The sequence below is a fragment of the Lepus europaeus genome, chromosome 13 (assembly GCF_033115175.1).
Source record: "Lepus europaeus isolate LE1 chromosome 13, mLepTim1.pri, whole genome shotgun sequence".
Taxonomy (NCBI): Eukaryota; Metazoa; Chordata; class Mammalia; order Lagomorpha; family Leporidae; genus Lepus; species Lepus europaeus.
Genome location: NC_084839.1, coordinates 80,944,089 through 80,953,324, shown reverse-complemented (window position 1 = coordinate 80,953,324; position 9,236 = coordinate 80,944,089).

Below are 9,236 nucleotides of genomic sequence, written 5' to 3'. Positions count from 1 at the left end.
CCGCGCCCCACGGCCAGCCACGGACTGGGATCGAGTGTCCGTCCTTGGGGAGACCAAGCTTAGGGCAAGCTTAGGAAGAACAAATTCAAAGGCAGCTTTTTTTTTTTTTTTCAAAGAACAGACTCAAAGCTGATTGCCGCTAGGGGCACAGAGAAGCTCTGAGCCCAGAGGAGCAGGTGAGGCCCACAGGGCTCAGGACTGGGCCAAGGGCACTGGGGAAGGGAGGAGGAGGAGCCAGAGACCAGCAGGCTTCAGAGAGTTCCTGGAGGGGCCGAATTGTGGTGCAGTGGGTTAAGCTGCAGCCTGCGGTGCCAGCATCCCACGTCAGAGGGCAGTTTCAGCTGCTCGGCTTCCCATCCAACTTCCTGCTGATGCGCCTGGAAACTGGACAGCACATTGTGGCCATCTGGGGAGTGAGCCAACAAATAGAAGATCTCTCTCTCTCTCTCTCCCTCTCTCTCTTGTTCTCTCTCTCTCTCTCTCTCTCCCTCTCCCTCTCTCTCTTTTCTCTGATGCTCTGTCTTTCGAATAAAAAAAAAAATAAAGAAATACTGAAGTGTTCTCATGCAGAGTTACATCTTTTTTTAAAAGTTCCTGAAAAATTGGATTAAAAGATAAGCTTATTTTGGTGCAAAAATTTTTGAAAACTCACGTATAATTTTTTCATAATGTGTATTTTCCATGCACTTTGAAGTCGCCCCATAGTTGGGAAGCTCTCTCATGCACACACTCACACACCCCATGCCATCCTGCATGCCATGCGCCCCCAAGCCTACATTCTACTCTGCCAGGAATACCCTCGGTCTATCCCAGAGGCTGCTCAAATGTCACCTCCCGGTGAAACGTCCCCCCTACGCCGGCCCCACCTTCTGGCCCTCCCCGCCAGCAGATTCACTGGTGGGCGCCTTCCTCGGGGCTCCAGCAGGGCTCCCTCAGCACGGCCACAGCGCTGGGTCAGAAGATGGCCTCGCAGCCTGTGTGTCCATCAATCCAGGGCCACCAGGCCAGGCTGAGGCCCAGCGTGACCGCCCCAGCGCCTGCCCTGCACTGGCCACAGCCCCAGCGACTTCCTCAGGCCATGGAAGACCCAGGACAGGGGTGGGGAACCTGTGGTCCAGCCCGTGGGCTGCAGAAGGCCCTCAAAAGCGGCTGGTCTGGCCCTGCCAAGGCAACGGCAGGCGGGACTCGACTTCCAGTACGTCTACAGCAGGCTCATCTTTACGTTGATCATTTCGTGTGGCTCACGAACAGTGCTAATCTCCAAATGGCCCGCTGCTCCAGGATAATAATATTCACGGTGTTGTCCTAAGAAATTGGCGAGATGACAGGAGGCAGATGGCACACCCATGGGATGGTCTCCTTCAGCCCGTTTAAATCGCCAAGTGTGAGGGTGCGAATCCATGGTGTTCCAGAGACTACGGAACAGGGGCTGACTGGCTGCTTGTTGTATCCTGGGAAGACTCTGAATTCCAAGTGTGCAAACGTTCAAGTGCATTGAGAGTGGCCCTTATTTAGCCAGCATGTCTCCACTCACTGGAACTCCGGCCCCGGAACATTCCAGATGAGCAGAAAGAATTCTCTCTGGGAAAACGGAGAGCCAAATGACAACAAGCCTGACTTCATTCACCCTGTGTCCCCACAGCTGTTGGACAGGGATCTGAAACCAAGGACAAACATCACTCAGGCCAGGAGAGCCAGGGTCACTTGGAAGTTATCAACCAGAATTTCCCTCATTTGAAGACGTGCATTTTTTTCATGTTTTTTTTTTTTTAATGTATTTATTTATTTGAAGGCAGAGTGATGGGAGTGCAGGTACAGAGAGAGAAGTTCTGGGCCAGGCTGAAGCCAGGAGCCAGGAGGCTCATCTGGGTCTCCCACGTGGGTGTCAGGGGCCCAGGTCCTTGAGCCATCTTCCACTGCTTTCCCAGGCCATTAGCAGGGAACTGGATCAGAAGCAGAGCACCCAGCACTCAAGTCTGAGCTCCCACATGGGATGCCAGAGTTCAGGCAATGGCGGAACCCAGTGCACGGCAACACCGGCCCCTTGTCTCATGTTCTAACGTTTTTAAAATCTGAATGCATCGCTGGGTTTAATGAGGTCATGTTTCTTGCTCCTTAAAAAAGCAGTAATGTCCTTACATCAGTGGTGCTTCCTGTAGTCGACAGCACCTTAGAACTGAGCAGGTAAACCAGCCACTTAACTCGCTTTAACTAGAACTGGAGGGGCAGGTGGGCACAGCAGGTCAGGCTACTGCCTGGGACACTTGGATAAAGTCCCGCCTCCACTTCCCATCTGGCTCCAGCGGCGGGTGATGGCTCAAGTGCTTGGGCCACTGCCACCCTTGTGGGAGACTCAGATGGAGTTCTAGGCTCTTGATTTGGGCCTGGCCCAGACCTGGCTTTTTGAACATTTGGGGAGTAAACCAGTGGATGGACAATCTCTCTCTCCTCTCTCTGCCTCTACCTCTGTAACTCCGCCTTTCAAATAAATAGATAAATCTTAAAAAAAAAAAAAAAAAAAGTTGTCTGGGCAGAGACCTGGAATCCCACTGAGGACTCCAGTTCCCGTCTGAGGGCAGCATGGGGGCTGGTCTACCCAGAGAAGTGGGCAGGGCTGGCTTCCCTCTTCCCTGGAGCTGCTGGCTGCAACCGTGCACCCCATAACAGCCTCCTCACCCCTGCCCCGCCACTGGCCATCTCCCTGAGCACAGGGCCGCCCCACTCCACCCATCCACACCCTCGAGCGGCTAACTGGGCATCTCTAGGACACGGGACGTGTCCCTGGCACCTAACACTTTTCAGCATGGGACTCTATACCCAACATCCTTTGAGCCTGGAATTCTCAGTCCCTGTCTCCGCCTCAGGTCGAGTGACCCAGGCCCGAGGGCCACCTCCGAGATCCCCCCCCTCCCCGCCCGGTCCTGCCCCCACTTCCTGCTGCTGGCACTGGTCTGTCATTGCACGTCACCGCCTGGCTGATCTACTCGGGCGCCAGCAGGCAGGACCTGGGGTTTCTGGGGGTTCGGTTGCTGATTTCATCTCTACAGCTCCGGGCGGGCCCCGTGCCTTACACACCGGCCGCAGGAGCCCACGTCACCCCCAGAGCTCCGACCTGCCCGAGGAAGATGGAAAAAGTGCTCCGTGAGCAGGATTACGAAATGACAGGGGTGACGTGAGGGGCTTTCGAAACCCGGGAAGGAGCCTGCCCATGTGAACCACAGCCCCTTGCTATTCTCGGCCGCCACAGGATTTCAGCTTTGGACTCAAGACAGCTGCCCCAGCACGCAGTCAGCTGGGGACAGAGCGGCGCCGCCACCGCGGGCCTCTGCTGCCCCCTCGTGGCCGCGGGCCGGCAGCTAAGCCGGGTCAGACGGGCCCGGTAGCCGTTCTCTGGGAGACAGATGTGCACCTCGAGCTTCCGGGCGGGACCTCTCTGCACCAGGACTCCAGGGACAGCTGAGAGACGCCTTCCGTGTTCTTCAGATTCCCAGCTTTGCAGTTTAGCTCGAGGGCTGAACTTCGCTGACCTCCTTCACTTTCCTAAGCCTCAGCTTTCCCGTCTGTAGAATGGGAATGATGCCACGGCTGCTACCTCTTACGGAATTGTTCGGCACACAGTGAAGGCCCAGAGCAGTGGCCACGGCTATGATGATAACAAAGAGAATCTCGCGGACCCGCCGCTTCTCTGTTCTTCCTCGCTGCCCTCAGACCCCTCTGCCTGAGCGGGATTTCTGGGCAGGCTGTGAGCAGGTGTCTTACCCACCATTGGATGACCGGGAACAGGTGACTGCTCCTAGGTATCAGGTGGTTTTGCCTTTTTCTTGTATGCTCCAAAATTTCTACAAGAAACAAGCTTACTTTTATGTTCACAATCAGTTGTACTTTTTTTAAATAAGGAAAAACATAAAGAAGAAGAACATATTCTGCTACATGTGTTGTATAGAATGTTCTAGCATGTAAGGGTAACACAAAAGTTCACAGAGCGATGGGCAGCAGATGCCACCTGGGAGGCCCGTAGTGGAGTGCCTGGTTCCAGCCCTGGCCACTCCACTTCCGGTCCAGCTTCCTGCCAGTGCACAGTCAGTGCCCAGGTCCTTGCATCCACATGGGAGACACAGGCAGCTCTGGGTTCCAGGCTTCTGCTCAGTTCAATCCTGGCTGTTGCAGGAATTTGAAGAATGAAGTAGCAGATGGAAGATCTCTCCCCACCCCCGCCTCTGGCTTTCAAATAAGAATGAAAATAAAGAAAAATTAAAAGAAAAATTAATGAAAATGCATACTTTTAAGAGTTATGCATGGATTTCAAAACCTTTTTGCACCAATATAAACATGTTTTCATTCCATTTTTTCCTTAAAGAACCCCTATAAAATAGATTTATCTAATCTCAGACCATCAGTGATTAGTTCATGTCCAGTCTTTTTGCAGTTCTAAATAACACTACAATTAGAATCCTTTTAGAAGGGCCGGCACTGTGACATAGCAGGTAAAGCCACCACCTGCAGTGCCTGGGAAAGCAGTAGAAGATGGCCCAAGTCCTTGGGCCCCTGTACCCGCATGGGAGACCTGGAAGAAGCTCCTGGCTCCTGGCTTTGGATCGGCCCAGCTCCAGCCATTGCAGCCATTTGGGGAGTGAACCAGCAGATGGGAGATCTCTCTCTCTCTCTCTCTCTCTCTCTCCCTCTGCCTCTCTGTAACTCTGCCTTCAAATAAATAAATAATTTTTAACTCTTTTAGATTATTTTTGATCAGCTGTGATCACTTCTCTATAATATTTCCTAGAAAATAAATTCTTAAATGAAGTGGAGTATTTGGAAAAAACAAAAAAGTTGAATTCTGATTACAAAGTGGATGGGAGTGCTCGCTTTCTTTCTCTCTTTCTCACTCCTCAATACATAAAGATTCTTTAAGACACTTGGGGTTGGCGCTGTGGAGCAGTGGGTTAACGCCCTGGCCTGCAGTGCCAGCATCCCATATGGATGCCGGTTCTAGTCCCAGCTGCTCCTCTTCTGATCCAGCTCTCTGCTCTGGCCTGGGGAAGCAGTGGAAGATGGCCCAAGTCCTTGGGCCCCTGCATCTGCATGGGAGACCCAGAAGAAGCTCCTGGCTCCTGGCTTTGGATCGGAGCAGCTCCAGCCATTGCAGCCAATTGGGGAGTGAACCAGCAGATGGAAGACTTCTCTCTCTCTCCCTGCCTCTCTTCTCTGTGTAACTCTGACTTTCAAATAAATAAATAAATCTTAAAAAAAAAAAAAAAAAAAAAGGACACTTAACCCATGAACCTTGGAACCATGCAGATTCTCCGCTGCCCTCTGCCACCCTGCATTCATCCGCGGCTGCCCACCCCACGCTCATGGTCACTAGTGTGGCCCAGCCTTTCTCCTGGGAGCGTGGCACCATCCCGCCCCACCGGGAGTCAGGCACGGGAGGGAGAGACATCTGTCTTTCCACATGAGGGATTTAAGAGCCCACACACTTCCCTGCCCACCCCCTCCGCCGTGGGGATTATGGAAATCGTGTTGAGATGGTCTCCCTGTGGCCTGATTGCTGAGGGATTAAGATGAGCAGAGCCCCCCTGCTGACTCAGACCACCTGTGATGCCAGCTGCTCCACTTTCCATCCAGCTCCCTGCGAATGCACCTGGGAACGCAGCAGAGGATGGCCCAAGTGCTTGGGCCCCTGCCAGTCACATGGGAGCCTGGTGCCAGGGCTGCTCAGTGCCACTGACGGGCTTAGATCACCCTGCGGGCTGGCTCCTGTCACACCACCTGGGCCCAAACTCCTCCTGAGATGCTTTATTTCCATGAGAAGCTGAAGTGCCTCTGAGCTCCTGGGATCCTCCAGGGGCCCAGCGTGGCCTCTGTCCTCTCCCTCTGCTCCAACAGCACGCTCGGGGACAGCCCGGCTTGGAGCAGGTCCAGCCAGGGAGTGGGCAGCCGGCCGCAGTGGGGACACAGCCATCCTGGAACACAGCAACCTGTCTGGCTCTGTGCAACAGCCCAAGGCCAAGGTGGCCGAAGGACGGTATTTCTGCCCACAACAGATGGAAGAATCTAGGGGGGTTCCGTTCCTGCATTTCCCTCTCACTCCACTTCTGGGGGAACTGACTCTGGCTAGGAACCCCCGATTTCCAGGGGCCCTTCTGTTCATCATTGCCCACAAAGAACCCACATTTCCTCCCGTGCCCACACTCCACACATTCCTGGGGGCGGGAGAGGAGACCCTACCCTCCTCTCCCTGTAGCTCTGTGGCTCAGGTTAGGCTAAGGGTCTTCCAAGGTCACATGGTGAGCTGATGGATGAACTGGAATTCAAGCTTAAAGCCCAAGCCCAGGTGTCTTCGCCCATCAGGGCCTGCCACCTGCGGGATGTATGGTTACAGTCCTTCAGCTCTCTCCAGCACCTGCTCTGATCTGTGTCACTCGCTCTGGAGGACTCTCAGCCTGTGAGCTCTGACCCTCTTCCCTGGATTTAGGAGAATAGTTTAGCCTCTTAAGCTGCTCACCTCAGCTGATTTCCCAGGGAGCCAGCTCTTGTCTGCCTGAACCCCTGGCATCCGTCTCCACCTCTGGGCCTGGAGCCGGTGCCCACCCATCCAGCTCCCTTACCAGACCTTACAGCTGAGCGCTCAAGCCCACTACCCCACCCCTGAAACACCCCCTCCTCTGGAGGTTTCTCTTCTTTTTCTTTTTTAATCATTTTTTGCCTCTACTTCATGTTACACTTTTTCAAAAAAAGATTTATTTATTTATGTGAAAGGCAGAGTTACAGAGAAAGAGAGAGAGACAGAGACAGAGATCTTCCATCCACTGGTTCATTCCCCAAACGACCACAACAGCTGGAGCTGGGCCAATCTAAAACCAGAAGCTTCTTCCAGGTCTCCCATGTGGGTGCAGGGGCTGGACCCAATGGATCGGAAGTGGAGCAAACCAGTGCCCATATGGGACTCAAACCAGTGCCCATATGGGATGCCAGCATGCACCCCAGGCAGCAGCTTTACCCACTACACTACAGTACCAGCCTGCATGTTTCACTTTTTAAAACAACTGTTGGCAAGACAGAGAGGGAAGGGGTGGGGGAGTAGAGAGCTCCCATCTACTGGTTTACTCCCCAGATATCTACAACAGCTGGGGGGCAGAGTGTAGGTGGGTGCAGCTGGAACCAAGAGCTGGCTCTCAGCTCAGGTCTCCCATATGAGGGGCAGGTACCCAATTAGTTGACCAATCATCGCAGCCTCGCAGAGTCCACATAAGCAGGAAGCTGGATCAGCAGCTGGAGCCAGCCTCAAACCCAGGTGCACCCCTGTGTGCCACACCCATCCTAACAGGTGTCTCAACCACTAGGCCAAATGCCCACCCCTGGAACTTACTTGAAGATATTGGAAAACAAACAGCAAATCGGATTTTTTGCGCTGTCTGTAAACTCGGTGAGACAGAGCATCCCCTGGGTGACCCAGCTGCCAGCGGTAGTTGCCCTGGCCTTGCTCACAGGGAAGTCCACAGCCAAGGTCAGCTCATCACCACCATCATTTTTGAGGGCTGACTCTGTGTCCCAGAAGCCTCTTCCCCAACTCCCGGATTGGAGTTTACTGATGAGAGGACCTTGCCCAGGGTTTGGAAGACAGAAGTGAAGCCCGGGGCTGTGAGAACAGAAGCGGTGGCTTCAGCAGGTGCAGGGGTGGCCTCTGTGTCCTGACCTCCTGTGGCCACTGCCACGGCCCTGGGGCCCTCTCTGCTCTCTCTGGCTCTAATCGCCAGCTCTACCAAGCCTCACCCTGAGGGGTGGTTCCTTGCTGGGTTCCCTTGGGCCAGCTCAGCACTGACCCCTGCAGGGAACTCAGTCACCCGGCTCTCAGAGCTCCTTTGTGTGTGCAGCAGACTCCACAGATGGCTTGGGGGTTACCGGAAGGGTTTTGTCAACCTGCACAAACAATGTATCTAAACCTCAGATATCAATTCTTGATTCTTATGAACTGCTCCACCCTGCTCCTCCACTGGGCTACAGTTTGGCCTCTCCAAGCTCACACTGAAATTCATCCCTGTGGGAGGTACCAAGAGGGTGAGGCTTACAGAAAGGATTTGGGGGCCGGCGCCGTGGCTTAACAGGCTAATCCTCCGCCTTGCGGCGCCAGCACACCAGGTTCTAGTCCCAGTCGGGGCGCTGGATTCTATTCCGGTTGCCCCTCTTCCAGGCCAGCTCTCTGCTATGGCCCGGGAAGGCAGTGGAGAATGGCCCAAGTCCTTGGGCCCTGCGCCCGCATGGGAGACCAGGAGAAGCACCTGGCTCCTGGCTTCGGATCGGCGAGATGCGCCGGCCACAGTGGCCATTGGAGGGTGAACCAATGGCAAAAAGGAAGACCTTTCTCTCTGTCTCTCTCTCTCACTATCCACTCTGCCTGTCAAAAAAAAAAAAAAAAAAAAAGGATTTGGGGAGGTGACCAGGCTCAGACAAGGGGATCAGGGCTGGGCGCCCACGATGCACAGGCTCCCTGTGTCTTGTCATGATGCCCTGAGCTGCCTAAGGACTCTGCCAGATGTGGGCCCTCCACCTCAGACCAGAGATGTGAGCCAAAATAAACCTTTTTTTTTTTTTTGATAACGTATCCTGTCTGCGGTATTGCGTTATCAGCAACAGAAAATCCACACCCCTGTCTCAGCACCAGGCCTGCTGCGTGGGCTCTGCTAAGACTCCGGGCTGTGTGCCTCAGCAGGGCGAGGTGCTGCCGGACCCCCGGAGCCTCTCCCTTTCCTTTCTCTCCCCCTCCCCAGCCTCCATGAATCACAGGGCTCGGTAGAGAGCCATCTGGCCCAGCAGCTGAAGCTGCTTGGGATGTCCGCGTCCCATGTCACCGTGCCTGGACTCAAGTCCCTGCTGACTCCAGCTCCCAGCTCACACAGACCCTGGGGGACAGTGGTGATGGCTCAGTTACCAGATTGGGTTCCTGCCACCCACGTGGGAGACCTCGATGGAGTTTCCAGCTCCCTACCTTACCCTCTCTTCTTATTAAAAAAAAAAAAAAAAGCATCCCATATAGATTCTGGTTCAAGTCCAGGCTGTTCCACTTCCCATCCAGCTCTCTGCTATGGCCTGGGAAAGCAGTAAAAGATGGCCCAAGTCCTTGGGCCCCTGCACCCACATGAGAAACCCAAAAGAATCCCCTGGCTTCAGATCAGTGCAGCTCCAGAGGTTGCGACCATATGGGGAGTGAACCAGTGGATGGAAGACCTCTCTCTCTCTCT